At 33.7% G+C, this 22,986-nt stretch overlaps 1 protein-coding gene across 18 annotated transcripts in view; it reads right to left on the reverse strand.

The window, feature by feature from the left end:
- TENM3 (teneurin transmembrane protein 3) overlaps positions 1-22,986 on the reverse strand; it is a 1,341,795-nt gene that overhangs the window by 868,782 nt on the left and 450,027 nt on the right. For all 18 annotated transcript variants that reach the window (XM_054065057.1, XM_054065066.1, XM_054065065.1 and 15 more), the window contains exon 5: positions 20,808-20,847. The gene's annotated coding sequence lies outside the window, so the exon portion shown is untranslated. The remainder of the gene's footprint in view (positions 1-20,807; positions 20,848-22,986) is intronic.

Raw genomic sequence — 22,986 nt, forward strand, 5'->3', positions numbered from 1 at the left:
AGTCTGCTCTGAGCTTCTTTTGTGCAACAAAACTGATCCATTTCATGATCACATTGTGACATGTAATAAAAAAATGGATTTTATAAGACAACTGATGGTGTTCTGCACAGTGGCTAGACTGAGGTGAAGCACCAAAGCACCTCCCTGAACTTACATTGGATCAGAAAAAGGTTATGGTCAATGTTTGGTGGTCAGCAAGTGGAACCATCCACTACAACGTCTTGAATACTGGCAAAACCATCACAGCAGAGAAGTATTGTCAGGAAATCATAAAATGCACCAAGAACTGCAATGTTTTTGTCCAACACCGGTCAACTGAAAAGGACCAGTTCTTCTCCACGACAATACCCAGAAGCATGTCTCACAAATGACTCTGATGAAGCTGCTCTAACTGGGCTCCTCTACCTCAGCCAGCTTACTCACCAGACCTCTATCCCACTGATTACCACATTTTCAAGAATCTCAACAACTTCCTGCAAGAGAAGGTTTTCTGCAACCAACAGCAGCTCAAAACACCTTTGATGAATTCTTCAGTTCTAGGACTCCAGAATTCTATGCTACCATAATAAATAGTCATGCTTCTTGTTGGCAAAGATGCCTATATTCTAATGGTTCTTATTTCAATTAAAAAAATTTACTCTAAGGTGACATTTTTACTCTAAGGTGAGATATACTGCTTTGAAGTTGATCATTAAAAATGGCAATTATTTTTGCAGCAATCTAATACTGCAGAAAAGACAAAATATTCTAGTCTTCTTTGCTTGTCAGCTTGTTCTTTGGGGTTTTTTTTTGTGTATACTAGATTTACATTTATAGTGGCCTTTTTGGGAATCTAGTTCTGTTGTATTAGGATATGATACATGGAAGAGAAACATTATTAAAAAATAATAGCTTAGGTGTAGTTATCAGTAATTTAATTTGGAAGGCAAATTAATTGAGTAGTTTAGGGGAAGTTGCATTGTGTACATGCCATTTAAAAGCATATAAAATAAAAGAAATTACCTGCAAAGGCTTTGATGCCCATCCAAAACACTTTTTTTTATAAACAGATCCTGAGCAGAAAGTAAAACATATCCTTTTTTCTTCCTTTCTTCCTTCTTTCACTCACTGACAAAATGTTCTCAGCATAAGACCCATCCTCTAATCAGAAAAAGACTGTGATACCTCTGCAGGTTCCCTACAGCACAGCCTAACCAAAGCCCATAAATGATCCAACAGCATTTGTCATCTCTGCAGTATACTTCTGTAATTCCCCTCCTCTGGCTTTTCTTCCAAGCCAGATCTGAAACTATCTTTGAACAAAATAAGAAAAACAAACTATTTTAACTGAAGAAAAATTACACATGGGTATTAAGTGCTATGTATAATTAACTTAATTGCCTTCCTTGAGTCATTTAAAATATCAGTTACTGCATAAGTGGCCTATGTTTTTTTGTTATTAATTTTTATTTAATGTGATTCTTCAACAATCAGTTTTTACCTCTCAAAAACAACAACAAAAAAAAAATCTGACAAGTATTTTCAAGATGGTTTTGTTAGTTTTCTAGAACATTTTTGAACATTTATTGATTCTATGCAATTAAACTGGGTAGAAAAGTTGCACTAACATAAAATGCTTTATTTGTAAATCTATCTTTTATTATAAAATCCAATAACAATTTTACAACTACCACGGAATCTAATCTACGCTTAGCATAAAATTTACTCTTGAATTGGAAAAGTCATAGAAATGTAAGAAACATTTAAATCTGGGCCAAGCAAACCATCAGAAGTCTCTAATTCTGAGATTTTAAATAAACTGAATTTGCATCATGAGTCCTTCTAGATCATTTTTAACTCACATTGTTTTGTGCTTGTTCATTCATTTCAAAATTTGAAATACTTTATATGGCTCCTTTTCTCAAACTTAATATCAAAAATTCTTGGTGACACCAGCAGAATATATTTAAGTAGTCATCTTTCATGGCAAGAGAAGAGAATTGTTAAATGAAAGAAGAAATTCAGGACATATTATAACTTATCTACTAATAAATTCCTAACACAAACAACAGCGAAACATTGAAAGTAAAAGTGCCAAAATGGAACTTATAAAATTATCTGATTTAATTTACATAGCTCCTTTGGCTTACAATGATATTGCATTGCTTTGTAAAAGTTATTACATATAGCATCATAACCTGTGTACGTATGTATGTGTATATTTACCTACATATTATGTGTACATGTAGGTTTATCTACATAAAAACAATGCATAAATATGCATATAATCACCTCTTTCTCACTAAAAAATTGTCAAAACTTAGAAAGCATAAAAAAATTTCTATCATAAGTGGAAAACTATTCTATTCTATTCTATTCTATTCTATTCTATTCTATTCTATTCTATTCTATTCTATTCTATTCTATTCCATTCCATTCCATTCCATTCCATTCATTTGTTTAGTATTACCAATGCTGTTGTAAAAAGGTGAAGAAAGAAAATTGAAAAAATGTAGCTAACCTACAAATTTGTTTCGAATGTCCATACAAGAGAGAGAAAATCTGACTTGATTCAACTTATTTTTCTCCATTATTAGCATTTTGTTATCATTCTACTTAATTGTTTCCTGTCTCTTTAAGTTGGGGTTTACAGAGAAGAAATTACAACCCTGTGTTGCCTTTTCTTGGAGGTGGTCTGTGATTGTTTGAGAAAACAGTTATTTTTGTTCTATAGCAATGAGCACTATACTAGAGGGCAGGACGCATGTAACATAATACCAGTAGCACTCATGAAATATCAATGGAGATATAACAATTCTGCATAAAATTCAGGTCCAAAATTTTCAGAAACATAGGTTCCATGATTTTTCTGATATTGGTTATATTTAAAACCAAAAAAGAAATGACATAATTTTGGAGGTCAAAAAGTTAAGTTTTTCAATACAAAGAAGAGAAAAGATTGCTTGAAATTGCACTTAGATTAACATGTCTATGCTGTACAAGGTCATAACACAAATAATTTGGGTATGCTGTTGTAGAATTGGCCACTAGACCTTTCAGAAAGAGAGAAGTCTAGAAAAATCTTTATCTTTGGAAAAAGATAAAAGCACATAAGCTTATTTCTTGAAAAAGAGACCTTCACTGATTATTACTCTAAGTAGGCACTTCATATATACAAGGAATAAAAATATGAAATATTAATCTGACTACCAAAATCCTTAAATAATAAGTTACAACATCACAGCCATCTTAATGCGTAAGTAAAGCAACTAGTGACCATTAAAATATAAATCTGTCTTTAAGAATGGTAAGCAGTATGTTCTGCATCACTTATTTGTGTTCTTGTTTCAGGCTTGGCTTTACCTGCATGGGAAATAAACAGCTTTCCCATAAAGTGCCTGTTAAGATAATTCTTCAATATATACCTGAAGTAGTCCACACAATTAAAAGAAAACCTGGAAACAGCAAGCCTAGTGCAGAACAACTGTGATAAGCACAAACAAGTGTTTGCAAGAAATTGAAAAGAAACACTGCATTATTTTTTACTCTCCTCCCAAACAACATAGCTTTGCACTACTATTTAAATCCAACAAAGTTATTTCACTTCAATTTCAATGTTACTTCAGTTCAGCTGAAAAAAAAAAAAAATGAAAGCAAAACAAACCAAGAAATACATCTAATTATAGTAATTACTGATTTTTTTTCACTGTGTTAGAATTTCTATCTTCATTTCACTTCACAAAAGATATGCTTAGGTGACTATTCATTATCTATATTTCATAAACTCAATAATAATGGAAGCTGAAATTATTATAAATACAATTCTGCTTTAAAATTACGTGCTTTATTTTAGAACTTCTTGTGAAACCAAGATAGGTGGTCAGACACGCTTGTAACAGACAGTGAAGGTGATTTTACTGTAGTCTAGAAAGAAGGAAAGTAATATCAATATTTACCGAGGTAATTATATATTTACATCAATTGTTTCACCTAATGTTCCCAGGGTACATGGGTAAATAATCCCCAGTGTAATTAAAGAAAAGAACTTTGTTACCTCCCAGACAAGTAACAGTAGCTAAGCTAACCAGAAAAAGCACTAACTTTTTTCAAAGTCTTAAAATACGTTTCAGCTTAAAAAGAGCCCCCAAACGTTTAAAAGCAAAGAAACTTAAAACACTGAATTAGAATTTATGAAGGAGAAATAGGAACAGGAAAGATACTGCTTCTGCCTGAGGTGCAAAGACCACATCAGATGCAAAGGACTAAGAAAGAAAACTGCTGGGTTTTGGATACCCTATAAAGATAGAATTTTAACAAAGCAGAGCCTTTGGTCTGTTTCCCATAGGTTGTAGGTTTAAAAAAAAAAAAAAAAAAGTGGTAAAAAGGGGAAGAATCATTGTTCCTTATGACAGGCAACAAGGATTTAATATGGCTTCTCATTATTCCATATCCCACTATGATATCCAAATTTCTTCTCTTCAACTATAACAGGAAATCAAATTGAGGTGTTTCTGCTAATTCCAATTCTATTCACTCAAAATATCTCCTTTAATCTAAATTTTGACTTCTGTAAAGATTTTAAGAGATACTGTTCTGTTCCATCCTTAGGTAGTCTGCATATTGAGGCAAATACTTCAGATGTGAAAATCTTCCATTTCATTTTACAGTTTCTGACTTAATAAGACACAGTAAGCCTGTGTGGACGTGCATATAACACTACCAACTCTATATGAACTATATACAAAGACAAAGAGTGCCTACTTGTGTGTCTGTGTGTTCAGGATTTAATATTGCTCAAGTAGTTTAGAAAACAGCCTATACAGTTGTAACAATAGCACATATTTCAGTGGTTGATTTAAAATACAGTGGTTTTAGAAGATAAAATCCTGGTATACGTCACTCATTTTGCAATGAAAATTTCAACTACCATTCATTATACTTAAGAATTCTCCTTTGTTATATAAGCAATACAATAACAACAGTTTGCTTGTAACTAGTATTATTATGGTATATGTAGACTACTTCTCCTTAAGTCGTAAAACAAACTGGGAGGGAACAAGAAGAAGCCTAAGATTTGAGAGGGATGAATTGACAGGAGGATAGTGTGAAGTCTGCAAGAGAAAAAGCATGTAGAATTCTAGTTAGAAAAAAAAAAATAAAACCACAACTAAACAACGCATTTCTGGAATGAAAGACCCAAACTCCCCAATTCTCATCCATTTACTGAGAGAAAGCAGCATATTTCTGGCTCTCAGCTACAATGACAAAGGACGCTATGAGTCCATACAAAAGGAACAATGGAGCCCATGTGAGTATTCCATCTTCCTGAGGTCCACTATCCTTGCTACTTGATAAGGTGATAACTGCAATTGCAACACTAAACCAAAAAGGCCTTTAATGGAGTCACTAAATGCCAAAGAGGAAGGAAAAGTACCTGAACAGCAAAATAAACAGACGTAGAAGGATTCTATATCAGTAAGATGGGCAAACAGTAAGATAGGAACTGAAGTGGAGGTGACGTTCTATTTTGTATGCCAAACCCTGAGCAAACAGAAAGAACAGACTAGAGAAGGTTCTCTATCGACACTAAAAAGAGGAATATTCCTTGTTTCAAGCTGTCAGACACGAACATACACCTCTAAATTGTAGGTGATATAGGATGTTTTACACGTACGTGTGTCAGCAGAAATGTATAGGAATTGACATGCCTCCTTGATGTATTTAATTTCTGAGGAACGAGCACATGCATAGCAAAGAATGGCACTTCACTAGAAGTTGACTTCCTTGAAGCTGAAAATGTCATTTGGAAACAGAAAGAGAAAAGCATCTCACACATACATGAAGCACATTAAAAAGACAGAAGTCATAGTGGACAAAGTGAAAAAGAAAGAAATAAGTTGACCTCAGAAAGTCAAGAGACAATCTACTTTCTGACTATTATTCTTCCATTAAAACATCTCATTCAGGTGTTTCCCTCCCCTACTTCTTGTTTTGTTTCACAGAAACACCAAAGAGCTATTCCTGGAAAGTCTAAGTCAGTGTCTTTTTTTTTCTTGAAAGACAACAAGTGAAAGAATGCAAGGACAAAAGCTGATTGACACATAAATTGCATTTGTAATACTGCCTCACAAGAAATGGAGAACAAAAAGGAGAGCAAAAGTCAGAAACTATATTTTTTTTTGAAAGAATCTCAGAATATACATGCCCTAATTGCTATTATATACTCGTCTAAATGAAAGTAAGTGACATTAAGAAGGACAAATCAAGAGAAAAATGGAAGGATCAGTCAAGGAAATTAAATCACAACCCTGAAAATGTGTTTTTTTCTGTTTTGTTGCAAATACATGGTGAAATCTCAGCTCTAAAAATGAGCAGGAGTATAGGCTGAAATTTTATACTACAAGTTTATCTGCTATACTCCTGTGTTTTTCTTAATCTCATAATGCCACATTTTTGAACACTTGCATTTCCTGTAAACTGCTTGTGTTAGATATATGCATGACCATTAAAGAATTTCTAGAATTCATTTAATTCTCATTTCTGAATATAAGTATTTCTAAATAAATTCTAAATAGAAACATTTCTTTAAAAAATTCAGTTGGGAATGCCCAAGCAAATCCAATCTTCTAAACTACGGAACATAGAGAAACTATGCATAATGAAGCTGAGACTGTATCAGTGAGTATCAGTGAAAGATTGCTTTGGAGAATATCTGTGTTGCCTTCATAAGAATATAATTATTTTTTCTCTGAGTATTTTATAAAAATAGGTGAATTAAAAAAATATATTATTTAAGGAGGTCATTCTCTTTTCAGCTCACTGTACTGAAAATCAGTCAAATTTTAAGACAGAATGAGTAACCAAATCTGTATCTCTTTTAGCTTTAGTTCTAATATCATGACAGAAAGACAACAGCAGAATGTATTATTTTAAGTAATCAAATGAAGCCTGCTTTGTTTTCTTGTACTAGAGATTTACTTGATGTGAAACAAATGATCATATATTAGTGAATACATAATACTTACGCGGAACTATTATGACTATGCACACTGTGTACTACACTGACACGCCCATCAGACAGATTGCTCAATAAAAACATAGTATCCTCAGTCCAATATTCTATAACAAAATGGTATCGATCATCATATTTCTTTTGAGACATATGGCTCCTTAATGTATCTTTGACATGACGGATTTCTAGACAACATAATATTTTCTTTAGACTTCATGAAATTTTTGTAATTAAGTTGGGCAAGGACAAATTTTTAATCACAGCAATCTTAAATAAAATGTCTTTCCAGTATTATATGCCCAATATCTCAAAAATGCAAAAGAAAATGAAAGAAAAAGGAGGGGTTTTTTTCCTGTGCCACAAAGCTTTCTTTTTAGTTTCTTATTTCTTTCCAGCCTGTAATATTTACACGTTAGTCATACAATACATTAGACAGAAGACATCACCTCTTCTATATGTATGGGGTTTTATTTCTAAATCATGATTGCACAGCTATATAGATACTGTTGCTATCCTTTATTTCTTTTTTTTACAACTGTTTAGTCAACATCCAAATTTACCCCACATAAAAAAAGCACAAAAGCCTGCAAATTCTTTAAGATCAAAGAGAATACAAAAAAAAAAAAAATTGTGTCCAGAGATGGGAAACCTTGTCAATAATTTATTCTTAACACAGGACAAGAAATAGCTTATAAGTTATAAACCAAACTGAAAACAACTTCTGTAATCATTATTTCTCTGTGTTTTGGAAAAAGCATTCCTCTGGCCAATAATATATTCTTACTAACAAGGACAGTACACCCTTAATGATCTAAAACTCATTTATCTGGGAAATGTACGATTCAGTCACATAAATGAACTGTGGATAAACTGGGGTCACTGAGCAAAAGATCCTGCAGAGCCCAGAAGCTTTACAGGACAGAAACTCTCTCCTGCAGAGCCTTTCTTTTGAGAAACAAGTAAACTCTGCATGCTCAAACATTTCTGTACACAAGATTTTAAACATAAAAATACAGATATGGACACACCAAGCTTTGAAATAACTACGTTTTCGTTATCATGATTGTACAGTTATGTGTGTGTGGTGTTTGGTTTATTTGATTTTTGTTTCATTTTATTTTGTCGTTTTTTTTTTTTTAATAACAGTGCTGCTAGTTCATGTCTAGATTTTATTTTATGATACTTTAAGGATTCCTCTTTGTTTCTTCCCATTTGGAAGGTTCTTGGTTATACTAGACTGTAAAAGTATAAAGCAAACTTTACTATGTAATGCTTTACTCCAACAGGTAAAAAGAGGCAAGGATCATTTACAGATGCAGACTTTTCCTGCATTCCCTACTGGTTTTGCTGTACGTGCATCGTTTTTTACAAGGGCAGCAAAACACAGATAAGTTCACCTATGCAACAGGCACAAAATAGCAGTAGAATCTGTAAATGAATGAAATTGCTCTAGCAAAATAACCAGTATATCACATTACGATATAATAAAAATTTGTTCTACCTTAATAAGAATTATTTTCCTATAATTTCAAATTTTTTAGTTTTTAGTAGAACTAGGAGAATTTTCCTGCAGGGGATATCTGAAGGCAGAACCATCTACTATTCTAATACCCTATAATAACCAAGATAAGTGAGATTTAACAACTCTGCAGGACCAGAGTTTATATCCTGCTTGGAAATTATAAAGTAGAGTAGCAGTCAGCTCTCTTCTTCTCCTGTGGCTCCTATGAAAGAGTCATGATGTTTATTACATACTGAGCCTTTTACCCCAATACAATACATTTCTGATATTTGTGATGATACATTTTAAAAATTTGTGTCTACAGAAAACATAAAGAACATTTTTTGATAGATTTAAATCATAAACTACACAATGATAAGTAAAAAGAAATAACTGAGCATGTTTTGTACCTGTAGATTAATTAAAACTGGGTTTAAGTAGCCAATAGTTCAATTAAAATGGAAACTGCATTTCTTGGCAAAATCTCTTCTTAAGGCTGATCTATTAATTCATGGCAGTAGAAAAATAATTCCTATAGAGACATGATTTCTGATATGCTTTAGAAAATGAAAATTAAAAAAAAAAAGATTTTACTATGCCACAAAGGAAGGTAATCTAATTAATTTTAGCCCTGCCTGAGAAAAAGCTGTCTCCTTAACTATCCAGCCATGGTGATCTTAGCCAGCACTGGAAACAGGCATGGCTTTGTCCTTACTCCTTCCGACTACTCTGATTCCACATTAGAGCTGTGGAATCTGTTAGTTTAGGATAGCTCATCATCTTTCTTGACCCCTGGTGAGCGATGCACTGGTACCTCAGTTTCCCCTTTGCACAGGAGGGGACAAGAAATGGAAAAGAAAGGGGGGCAACTCAGCTGGCAAGCTGGTGTGACACTGCAGCCAAGAACAAAGCCAGCAGTGACAGAAGGGAGAGGAAAGGTGGGCTGTACAGTATAAAGGTTAGATGTGTCATTCAGGTGTGTGCAAAGCAGGCAGACATTGTTGCTAGGTCTAGAGTTTAGTTGGGTAAGGGCAAAATTCATGTAGACATGGGGTGGACTAGAGTGATTTGGAAATAAGGGATGGGAATAAATATCTGGTGAGCAAAGCACAGGAGGATAAGGAAAATCAGAGCACTTTTGTAACAAAGCAAAACTGACAGTTTTAAATGCGCTTAGACAAGTCAGCAGCACTGATTGTCACACATGCACACGTATGTACCTGCGCATGCAGATATATCTACATTGGAACGCCATTTTTCAATGCCTGTGATTTTTTCCCATTGGATTTGAAGCACAACGCTAAAGCTGTTCCTCTGTTGAAGAGCTCAGTCTGGTGCACTTTATCTGAAGAGCCATAACTGTGTATAGGAGGCACTGGTATAAAAGTGGCCTTAGTCTTACCACGGTTCCAAATAAAATGGTATGTTTGTAATTCTATAGTGCTATATGCAATTTTTTAGTAAGGGTTAAAGTGAAAAAAAAATCCCTTAGGACTGAATTAAATAATACAAATTGAATCCTTAAAGAATACATGAACTGAGTGTAACGGTTTTGTTCTTTTCATTTATTTGAAAGTATCTATAAATATACTACCTACTTATCAGGATATTTAAGTGAAAACACTTTAAGATGTATGAAAACCTGTCATGACAGTAAATCTTCACCTATTCTAAATATGACAGCAAAACCACAATAAACTAGAAAAAACTTGTATCTTGAGACAGTATAAACCACTGCTGTTCAGCATCAGCTGACTCTTTGGGCTGAAGTCAGTGGGAGTTACACTGTTTAATGGATCTACAATTTTACTCCTTTTGTTCATAGCAGTTGTTTTCAAAATTGCTACTTGCATTCACTTATCAATTTTCTTTAAGTAGCACACTATTTACGACAGCAGCATGTAGTAGCATGAATCGGGTTACCCACACTCTGTTGCTCAAGACTGCATTTACAGTTAATACACTAGTGACACATAATCATATTGTGGTAGAGTAGAGCTAACAATTTCACCAACATAACAACCCACTGAAAAGCAGTACTCTAATGCCCTATAGACATATGGCTCTATCCCCGGCCTAGAATCACTGGTAGAAGAAAATGATACATTTCTACCTCAGCTGCAGCCAAATCTAATGAAAAGCAAGAGCATTTGGACAGAAAGTCATTATAGACTTATAACAGCTCTAGAAAGATGTGCTGTTAACAGAACTTGGCTTGTAAGGCTGGATTGGTTTTAGAAGAAGGGAACATAGGCACTAAGCCTTAAGAGCTCTAACCCCTGACTAGAATACAGGTTATCGCTATTTGGAAAAGTTGTTTACTTGAAGACTGAGTCGCTGACTTGAAGCATATTTATAATCTTTCCCTCTTCCATCATAACTGGTAAATTATATTTTCATTTCATATCTTACAGTTTACTGGAAGTGACTTTGGTTGGTGGATTTTCTCCGTACTTGTGGCTGAAAAGTGGTGTGCGCTATGCTAACACAAGCGCTGAGCAATGATAATAAGATGCAATATTTGAAAAGTTTTGTGACTAAATATCTGAACTGCTTGAGATCAAATTACAATATGTCTATATATATGCAGATGACTAAATTTTGCTTTGAATTGAAGTTTAAATAGATGGATCAAAATGAAAAGAAACAGTGTCACATGCTGCAGTCTTAGACAAAAGCGCCGAGCATAAAGAAGGATGTAAGATACTAACTAGGAGAAAATATTGTGTAGAGTTTCAGATTATGATATCTAGATCAGAAATGATTAACTGTTAGAATCCCTGCAAATCTTAGTACTGGCAGAAATTTGCAGTGGAGCTGACAATGCTTTAGAAAATTAATTTGGTACTGCTTTCAAGAACGATTTGTTGTAAATGACCTTTACTGCTAAAGATAAAGACAAAGACAGAACAGGAGATAAAGATGTGGAATTCAAAACTAGGGTCAAGTAAAACTTGCTGAGCATTACACTTTCAAGTCAGTGATAGGCAGGGAGTCGCTTTGTAGAGATCAGTATATAACCACAGGACTCTATGTATGGGATTAGATGGGCCTAGTAATCGTTCTAGCATTTGGCCTGCAAATTTGTTAAAGCAAACGCTCAAGCAGATTTACACATACGGAAAGCTACATGTAAAAAATCCATCATATCTGTACAGTGTTTCTATTAAAACATGAATACATATGAGATTATATGAGGTATTGAAATTTTCCCTCTCACCTACATGGTTCATTCATGTAAATTTAATCAATGTAAGAACAATGGCATTCATTTCCAAACAGCATTTCAGTCATCTGCAGTAAGACAAATTTAATAATATAGATTATGTTAACATTTTTCCACATCATATCTAAGAGGCTATAACAATTTTCAGACACATCTCACTGGACTTAATTTAAAAGCATAATACTGAAGTCTAAGTTTCTCCACAATTAATTAGGCATTAAAAGCAAACTCAGACTGGCATGTATTGAGTTAAATGTATGCAAATAAACCCTTCTCTCTGTGGAGGTGTGCTCTGAGCAACATGCATTATGACATCTCAGGTGCTATAGAAGAGCAAGAAAAATTGCACCAAGTTTGTGTCAGCATGCAGGATATTCAGTTAGAGGTTATTTTTTGGTTATTATACCAGCATTTAGGGCATTTTAACAAATCAGCTATCTTTGAGTATGGATCACAGGAATTTGTGGTATAGTAATTTACCTTCAGGAACATGAAGGAAAAGAGTTTCAGAAAATATGTGAATATTTGAATATTTTCTGAAATATCTGAATATTTGAATATTCTCTGAAAATAGAAGAACACTATATGGAAAGTCACCTTTCTAGATATTACTATGGTTATTTTTTTCAGATTCTTTCATCACTAGTAGCTTTTCTCATTAAGAATCAAATGCAGCCAGTCAGTTGCTTAGTATGGCTACAGTAACTTAAACCTAAAATCTGTTCCATATGCATTTAAATTTGCAAGAAATAATTTTCAGATTTTATGTCTTTTCTATTACCATTATATAATGGAAGTGTGAACAGAATCTAGAACCCCTCTCCATCAAAAAAAAAAAAAAATTAGGAAAAACATAAGTAAACAAATTTTTCACGTAAGAATATACCCACACATTTTGCATAAGCTTTAATGCAACCCTATTTAAAATAAACAAACAAATAAGCAAATAAAAAATCTTGAATTGCTAAACTTATACGGAGTATTTTACTTTTATTATGTGATCAGTTATTGCTTTAATAGTCTCACACTTTAGTGAGTAAATAAAATACTATTAATAAGAGATAAAAGAAGATCCACCATTTTTAAATTTAGTTGCTTATTCCTTGCCTCTCAGAAAAAAAGAAAGTAGTTCACTGATGGTCATAGAATGCAATCCTTTTTGTTCTTATCCTCTGACATCTGGCTTAGAGGGTAAACCAGAAAATGGCATAGGTTATTACACTGCACTAACTGTAAATACTCTTAAGTGACCTCCAGGTTGTCTTAAGCATATTTAATTCAGAAAGAAAGATATTTGAACTCCAATAAAAACAAATTTACCTGGAGAGTGCTTTTTTCCTCCAGAAGAAATTCTTTGCAAAGCCAGTAATCTTTCTTTGAAATATTTTACTTTTCCTCTGATAGTTCTTAATTTATTCAAAACAGGCTTAGTTTGGCCAGTGAACTTCTGGGTCTAACTGAATTATGGCGTGAATTTGTGTGGAAGCTTGCTAGAGTATAAATGAAAAGTCAGTCCCAACAGAGAAACACGAAAGAATGATGTGCCTCAAAAATAAAGTTGCTGCAAGGTTCACAAAGCTGGCTACAAGATGACTTTTCTATGTTACTCTTCTGCAAAATCTGACAAATCCCCCTGCCTAGCCCATGGAAGAAAATAAAAATATGAACTTAGGCTGAAAATTCAAGGGAAAACAATACTGTAGCTCCAATCACTTGTTTTGTGTCCTACTCTGAGACAAAGAGATGCTATTTGAAAACTAAAGAATACTATAAGCTTGGAATCTCCAGGGAGCTTTACTTTTTCCAGTCTTTTCCACCAGGTACATGCAACTCCACAGCACTTTTAAATGAAAGTGATGCCTAAAAACCACAACAATGCATTAAGAAAGAGTTACTGGTAGAGTAACATCTCTCGTGTTAGATGCATCTGAAATATGTGTTTCAGCTCATTTTAATAAGACATGGTTTCAGATGCAAATGCATTACTTGAAAAAGAAAACAGCAAGCAAGAACGGATACCGCTAACCTGAGGAAGCTGGTAGTATATTCTAGTTCAAATATGTAATGCTGCAATTGTTTAATAGGTTGAAAATTTTGATAGACTTTTTATTTCAAAACCATAATACTAGTTTAGCTAAACATAGTATAAGAAAATGCCTTTCAGGTAATGAAGCAAGCTGTAAAACCAGTAAGAATCCTACAATATCCATAGTCCAGGATACTTTATCTCATAAGGTAACTGTAATGCTTGATAATGACCTGTGGATTGAATTAGTGCTGTTGTAATGTTTTAGTAATGTGAATGAGGGAATTTGATACCAAATAAAATATTTGTTCTCATAGTCTTTCCCCTCGAGGAACATAAATCGAAAGTCACGAACCACAGAAGTACCACAACCATTTCTATCTGAATGAACTATACAAAACCCCTTATTCTTAAAATTTCAAAATAGGAAAACAGGCACAGTGGTAAAACACATAGAAAACATGTTTCTTTCAATTCTGTATAATCACAGATAAGAATGCTTTATTGAAATTTCCAAGATAACTGGCTTCAGACACCAAGTTCAGGAATTAAAATGTCATTTGGGATGATATTGGTGATGACAGAAAGAATAATCCATCTACCCTGACCAAAATAGTGAGCCAAGAAATGAATTACTGTTTCTGAGAAACATAATGCAACATTGCAAAGTCATACCAGAGTAACGGCCTCATGCACAAATAACTAAGACTTCTTTTTAATTGAAATACAAATCTCAGTTTTCATTCAAAAAGGGAAAATTAATCTGTTGCTGTTATAGTTGTAAGAGCTTTCAAAATATAAATAGATTGTAATTCATGATAATCAATTGATCTATCTGTAAATTTCTAGGGATATTTAACTATAATGCTTCACATATTTCTGTGGGACAGCAACTGAATTCTGTTTGACATCTAAATATCAGAACGAACTGATCACTTTTGATAGAAACATGTTAATAAGATTTATGGATGTATTAGCATATAATTAAAAAGTTCATTTTACTCAATCAAGGATTTAAATGTCAGCGTGAAACATAGTGAATTTTGTTCCCAAATTCCAGAAATCATTGCTAGTAATATCAGCTTTTGCCCAAATATATCACCTTTAAAACACACAGACCAAGAAGCAAATTCATGCTTCTTATTCACAAAAGGTGGAAAGATAGCGGTACTATCTTTCCTCCATTCAGATTCTACATTGAAATTTCCCCTAAAGTGCAATTATCATTATATGAGACACATGCAACAAAGGTTAAAAAATTGGCAAAGACATAAAATAAGTTCAGTTATGAATTTTGTAAATACAAAACTGCATCCCAAATGAGAAAGATTAAGGTGGCACAGAGATTTGAAAATATGCATTAGCATATACCATACATAAAATACAGACCTGGTGTGACATATAATAATTTCTGAGTGATCACAGGAAATATTGTATAGTATGTTTTGCATTTTGAAGAGATTCATAAGTGGATCTTTTGTTTATGAAAAATAAAACAATTCTCATCCAGATTGACAATTAAAATATGATGGAGCTTAATTTAATGTATCAGAACCTTTTGTCTAACATTATGAATGTTACCAAGATTATGATATTGTCTTTTAACTTTTTTCTTCAGGGAAGAATACTACAAACTGTGAATTTATTTTGTAAGTAGTACAATTTGATTTGCTAGAACACAAGCTGATCTTAAATTGATGTCTTGTTAATTGATGTTATTAACAACAGCAAAGTCTGTTTTAATTTTATTTTAAATATGACTATTTAGAGAAATGTCAGGAAGGAAGATAAACATTTCTATAGAAGATAGACATGTGCTAATCTGTGAAAGACAATTTGAGTAGTCAGGAAATGGCACAAATGTGAGGAGGCACCAGCCAGAAACTACTGCCTGTTTTTCAGAATGTGTAACACTTCCCTTATCAGGGAAATAAAAGTGCCTCTCACTAAAATTCTAGCTGTCACATTGGCATTAAGCCAGTGCGTGCTAACAAGCATGGTAAAAGATTGTTGAAGGTTTTCATTGTAAATACTATTTTTCTTAAACAACACTGTTGAAAGTGGCTCTGGGCTAAAACATGGCGCATTACATGCCAGTCAGACAGCATGTCTTCAGGTATTTATTTTTCAATTCCTCTACTAAGATAGGTCCAAATCCTAATCTTGAAAAGCAAAGATTAAGTGAAAGCAATGGGACAGAATCTCTAAGAATGCTCAAGCACTGGGCACACAATATGTGACTTGCAATTTGTTCGTCCCTTCTGGGATCCTAGTCAGAAACAAAAATATCTCTTGGTTCCTTGAAATTCCTTTGAATTGATTCAAGACAATCACGGTTTAAAGACAATATTTATTTGGATTAATATCTGATTTCATATATTTAAGTGAGAAAATTCTTCATGAGAATTCCCACGTACTATTTTCCCTATTTTTCCTTCACGCTATTGTAAAAGAAGAACTAGTTGTACCACTGAGAGACTGACCTAACTGAAATACTTCCATTTCCAAATAAAAGTTCCAGAATGGTCATCATACAAGTACTTAAAAAGGTAAATATTGGCATCAGTCAGGAAAGGAAAGACTGGGAATAAGAACTTAAAAAGTCACAAAGAAGGAAGAAAAAGGCACCAATAGAACAAATGTTACTGGAGAAAGTTCCAAAATGAAATTGTATGGCAATAAGACAAGAGAGAATACGTAATATCTTTTAAAAAGAAAAGAGACAGTATAAGTGCCTGGAAAATATGGATTAACATACTAGATTAAAAATAAAGAATAACCTATTCTCTATCCAAAATAGCCTAAACCATTAACGAAGGAGTGAGTCAAAGCTGCACTTCTGTTGGTACTGCCAAATACACAGTTAGTAAGAATCACATTTACTGTGCCCCCAAAGCGTGCATGAAATACAATTAATTACATTGTTCCTAAAGACTGTTATTTTTTCAACAAGAAGTTTCAGTGCCACTAATTGTAAAACTGAACCCTTTAAAAACATTTTTGCCACCTCTGTAGACAGTAAGAAATACAGAATTCATCCTTCACAAGAAAGGGCAAATAGTAATCATATTTTTAGTAAGGTTTAAAACAAGGATGAAAGATATAAAAACTTCAGAAATTGTTAACTAGCACTATGTGTTAGTAAATATATTTGACATGTATTTTGAACTAATATCTTGCTTTCATTTCAACCACAACTGTTGGGAGTTCATGATCATAAGTCATTAATGGTAAAACTAAGGTAGACATGGCTGTTCTTAACTATCACTAGCCTACGAGAAAGAATTAGTATATGACGTCCTTAAAGCCTAAGATCAGATCTAAATAGAAAATGCTTGCAACACTAAAAGCTGGGATGCATACTACAGGAAAAGTAGTACTGAGAACATGCTTATCTGGTTTATTATAGAAACCCAAGCCTTCCATAAGTCAACTTCAACATTATGGCTTTGAGTGTAACTAGATTTAATTTTGATCTATTTAAAATTTAAAGTTACAGTCTCTGCTATATTGAATCAGGAAGCTAACTTGTTGGTTAAATACTTTTGCCTGACAAAGGGGAAAGGACACTTGAACACTGGAAAGACAGAAAAGACTCTAATAACAGAATAGGACAAAAATGTCATTAACACTTCAGAAGTGGCACATGCTAAGTTCAATAAAAAGCAATGCTTGCAGTGTGCTAGTCTACTTTAATTCACCATATCAATAAATATTTTCAATATTTCCAAGTAATTAATACAGAATAAACTTTGAATTGCTACATATACACTTACATGACAGAAAGCCATGCTAAAGATTAAGAAGGAGAATAACAAATTCCTTATTAATACATCAATTAAAAAAAAAACACATTTACAAAATAAAGTAGGGAAATTAAGCACGTAGTGTACAAACCCCTTTGATTTCATAATTTATTTTTCTGAAATGACCATAGAACTTTTCTACAATCTAGGGCAGATCTTACTAGTTTCTGATTCTCACTCTCATAAGGGTAAGTATTTCATAACTGTTAATATTCATTCTATTTTATACACTATTCCAAAATTTAATTAATTTTAGTGTGAAAAATTAAGAAGGAGACCTAACATACATATAATAGGTAAAGCTCAACAGTTTTAAAGGGAAGACTAGTTCCATTATTTCCATTATAGGATGGGAAACAATAAAGAGATGCAAAGGTTAAGTGATTTGCCCAAGGTCATATATACCAGCAGAAGAGAAGCCAGAAGTTCATAGGTTACCTGACTTCTTACTAATTAGAATTACATTGACATATTTTGTAAAACTACAGGTAAAGATTGCTTGCTGTGTAATAATGTATCCTAGTAACTGTCAGTGGGAATACCCACTTGAAGGAGAAAGGAAGTGATGAGAAAATGAATAGTAACAAATCATTATGATAAGATAGTATTCACTCCAGAGTTAGATGAACCACTTATTTACCAGTGATGGTGCATTACCTCTCACCTAAAATTGTAAAGGTAGTTAGAGCTAGAAAATGTAAAATTGAGTGAAAACACATTTGAATAAAAAGTTAAATAGTAGATGCAAAAAAACATAATCTGTGAGACCGATTTCCATATTGGTCAAGTTAATATAAAATATAATAAAAACTCAGGAGTGGACCTTAGATAAATATGCTATACAGGCTTTTGTTAAGGAAATTCATTCTTTGCAGACCTACTGAAGAACTTTGAATTGTTGAAGAGACACGTGAATGCAAATGATTTGATAGACTGGAGTTGCTTAGTTGGGAGTCTACCTTGGATTTACGAAAGGCTTTAGCTAACTTCTCAATGAAGGCTGTTAAAAAAAAAAATAAGGCTATTAAAAGTAAGCAGATAAGAAAGAGGCAGGTATAACTGATACTATAAAGGTCAAATAGAGTGTGTTAGGACTAAACATCCAGTTCTTGCAATCAAGGGACATTGCCGGTGGAGTTTTGCAAAGAACTTTTCTAGGGTCTGTGCTGTTCAACACTCACACATGATCTCGGAAAGGGGATGTAAGTTGGTGAGAAATGTTCCTGATGAGAGTTATTTGGGATAGTTAGGAGAAGGACAAACAGTGTGGAGTTCCAGAAACAACTTACAAGGTGGAGTGACTAGACGATAGAAAGGCAGATTAAATGCCCTGTAAATAAACGTCAGGTGATGCACAAGTGTGGGAGAAGAGGTGGGGAATTTACCTTTGCATGTAACACAGTGGGCTTGAAGCTAACAATTACGATGGACAAATGAGCCACTAGTCCCATTACCATTCAATATTAGTATTCAGTAAGAAATGGAGAAGAAAAGCTGGGGCAATAATTTTGAAATATTATACGCCTAAGAACCTCTCATACTTTGAAAACCAAACGTAGCACACAAAACCCAAAAAGAGGGTACAAAGATGATCAACAGCTTCTGTATGGGTAGTAGAGTAGGATATTTTTATTGAAAAGATCATCTCCAAAGAAAGATATAGATGAGGCTTCGTTCTTTGACAAAGAGGGAATAGACAGTATTAACTGTTTAATGTTTTTCCAGCTCAGTTTAATCCAATGCAACATAGATTCAGAAGAAGCGAGAAGAAACCACATTGAAAACAAATAAAAGAATAGTTCTTTATGCACAAAATGAACAGGGCAGTAGACTCATGCAACTCATTGTCAAAAGACATTATTCTAAGGCTTAAATAAGTTCATGGGAATACATTCATTGAAGAGAATACCAATAAAATCTTAATCTTTAGAAACCATAAACATGTGATGAAATTTCTTTAACTAAAACTGTTGGAGACTGGGGAACATCTGGAAAAGTACAATGCAATTATTATCTACTTTTGGAGTGGAGAATGGAAGAATAATTGTACAATGTAGATGACATCGTACTTCACTTAAAAACACATGCCTACTTTATTGGATAAGGTCTAAAACATCAGGATTTTTCATGGCTTTAGGATAGCTAGACATGTTTGCATTATCATGGCCATGAAGTATCTTGACTCTAATGCTAAGTTATAAGTGGATCAGTAGACAAGTGCAAACATGGAATCTCTCTGAAAAGTTAGTAAGTCTCCTAATGTGAATTGCTCTTTGCCACTGCAGAATACCTCTTGGCATCAATCAATACCAATCAGATTAAACACAACTTGCTCTAAAGGTTTTCAAATGAAGTAACATGGTTTATAATACCATTGAGGAGGAACACTTCATTTAATATGTACATTAATTATTGCTGAATTATAATGGAGTTCCTAAAAAGATGTGTAATGTTCACATTAATACTAAATGAATTCATTATGATCAGTGTAATCACAATGAATACTAACTAAATTAACTGCAGTTAAATATGCTAGAAAAAGTGTCACCTATTTATTTGACAAGTTTCAAACAGAATATACTTTGGTACTGCATTTGTAAGAGCATTGTGAATAGCGTGAATAGCAGTGTGAAGCAGTGTGTTTAGCAGAGGGCTTTTTTAGTATCATTGAGCAATTAATTTTTTTGTATGTTGGTTTTGTATACATATATACACACAAAATACATACATTATCTGAATCACATAAAAATAATAAAGCTTCAACTCACTCTAATGCTTCTGTTTTTACTTATTTTCACTGTATTCACTGTATTACATGTAAGTATAGAGCCCTAGATGCGCAGTCAGAAAAATAGTAAGTTAAGAAAGACTATATATGGTGCTGTGTCCCAGTTCTGCTCTCCACTATTCATTCTAATGTGCACTGTACGGATCGGCCAGAGACTGTCAGAGACTTGGAGTACAGCACTTCCAGGCAGAGCCTGATGTCAAGTGGTATGTTTAGCATGCCTCTGCATTTATATTTCTTGACCTGTTGGCCTAAGCCTTTAAAATATTCTTGCCTGTGGCAAAAGAAATCTGTCCTGAGGATTGTATCTGTAGCCACATACCAGATGTCTCATGAGCTCTTACAGAGTATTAATTGTGCACTAGTTTTCAAAAAAGAACTCGGTTTTATCCATGAAACAAAATTTTAGCGGATTCATAAAAATAAAATGTGAAGCCTAATTCAACATGAGAAACAAAGATTTACTTACAATGCACTCTTCAATCAATGGAACACATTTTTTCTGCCATCTGTGAGAGCAAACAAAGCAAAAGAAATATAATTTCACATAACTCACAGAACTATGGAAATTTTATGTACAACTTAACAGGGTATAATTAGACGTTACATTACTAATAGGCAACTAAATTATTATCATACTTTTTCTCGTTTATTGTTTTGTCCAAAGAAGAGAAAATCAGTGGATCAGTAGGGCAAACAAGTATTGAAAATGCTGCCAAGCACTTAACAAACCATCAAAAACCAGCATGATTCTTTGTTCACACAACAGAAGATACAAAGAAAAAAGTATCACCCTTTAAATTTTCTTGTACTTTCTTGTATTGTGTGTCAGAGGAAGAGGAACTGTAGCCTTCCGGCAATCACTAATGCAGTGTTTGTATTCTATGTTGAGATTATTCACTTGGGTGCTGCACTGAATCTGCCTGGGCTATTTTGACACTGCATCCAGATGCTCCAGTTTTGCTTCAGTGACTCAGAGCAGAACCACAACGCCTTAAAGCAATGTCCAAAGGGTTAGGTCTTGATGAACAATTAAAGTACTAGAAGACATGTTTCTAAATATTTCTGACTAGTGCTGAAGCGACTTAAGTCTACTAATGAAGAACACTGAGAACTGCAATTTCACATGTTCTCAATATGTATTTATTGGGAAACAAAAGGCTTTTTAAAAAATGTCACAGTCTTTTTATATTTAACTTCTTTTTGAGAAACACAAGCTAGGAAATGTTCCCATGTTTGGAAAAGTTTTGGTTTGGGGTTTGAGTTTTTTTTGTTTGTTTGGAAGTTCCTGAACATCAATTTAACCTTCTGATACCAGATGAAAAAAGACGACAATTTCAAGTGGTGTCGTTGAAGAAAATTTTATCTGAATAATGACAGCTTTAAGTTGTAGGAGACAGATTTGACACAGCACCAGCGACACAACTGATCTGTTAGATATTTTAAAAAATCTTCTGATTTAAAGTGGGAAGATCATAGCTGCCTTAATACATACTATAGCATAACCACCTTCCACAGCAGATCTGGATATCTAGGATATTAAATGTGCAGAGTATTCCTTCCCTCCATGAAACGCACAGCAGATCTCTGAATATGTGTAACCAGAAAAGGAAAGGATATCTTCATTTTCCCAGGTAAACATCCAAAATGGAGAACTGAAGAAACCCATTAATGAAAGTTTAGCAAGCTTGACTTTGTTCTTTGGATTACATCTTGATCTGTCTCTTGTTTATCTCTTGGAGAAAGAAGTGCATTATGTTCTTCACCATTCACTCATTGATAGAGAGCAAAAGATAGAACAGGAAACAAGGATTAAAACCAATCCCTCCTTCTAGTTATAGGATGGCACACTATGATTCTTATCTCCTTACTACATCGCTAAAGGAAGGGATATTCATTCACCGAATTAAGACACGGTATCTTAGGGTTGCACAACTGGTATCAGCAAATCTGTTGTGAGACTCGGGACAGATATGCAATACTTAACAACTTGTTCTACACCTGTAGACTAATATTCACTCATTTTCCTGCCTGAAAGATTTTGCTGGCTTCCCACCATCCCCAGCCCCCATAAAAAAAATTGCCTACACTTTATTTTGGATTTTCCTCATCTTCTTTGACAATGTAAGCTGTAGAGAAAGATGACTCAATTCATAATCAGTCTGCGTTGCTTTTGAATTATTCTTTGAAATCAGAACTCTTGTGGTTAGCAAGTCCTACTAGACCTTCTTAATGAAAATATGCTAGTTCAGTAGGGGTTCCTGAATTAAGAAATGTTAGGAAATATGGAAGCATATGTAGCAGAGCTTTGTGTATTAATAGGTTTTTAATTAGATGAGGATCATCATTAATTAGATTCAGTCATCTTCCTCTCCTACACCCCCTGTCAACTAACTACAATTTTGCATTTACTGTCAAGTAAAATCATACTTTGATTTCATTTGAGACTGACAGAAATATTCAGGGAATATTTAGGAAAAACAGTGTGGAGAAGAATTATCCTTCACCATTCCTAAAATTAGTGCTTTTGTTCAATCATCTATCTGTACACTTGCCAGAGACAGGCAATTCTGCAGAAGCTATTTAAACGCAAAAGAAAAGAACTGGAAATGAAAGATTAGGTTTACACACTCTTTGTAAATCATTCA

Source organism: Cuculus canorus, chromosome 4 (genome assembly GCF_017976375.1).
Source record: "Cuculus canorus isolate bCucCan1 chromosome 4, bCucCan1.pri, whole genome shotgun sequence".
Lineage (NCBI taxonomy): Eukaryota > Metazoa > Chordata > Aves > Cuculiformes > Cuculidae > Cuculus > Cuculus canorus.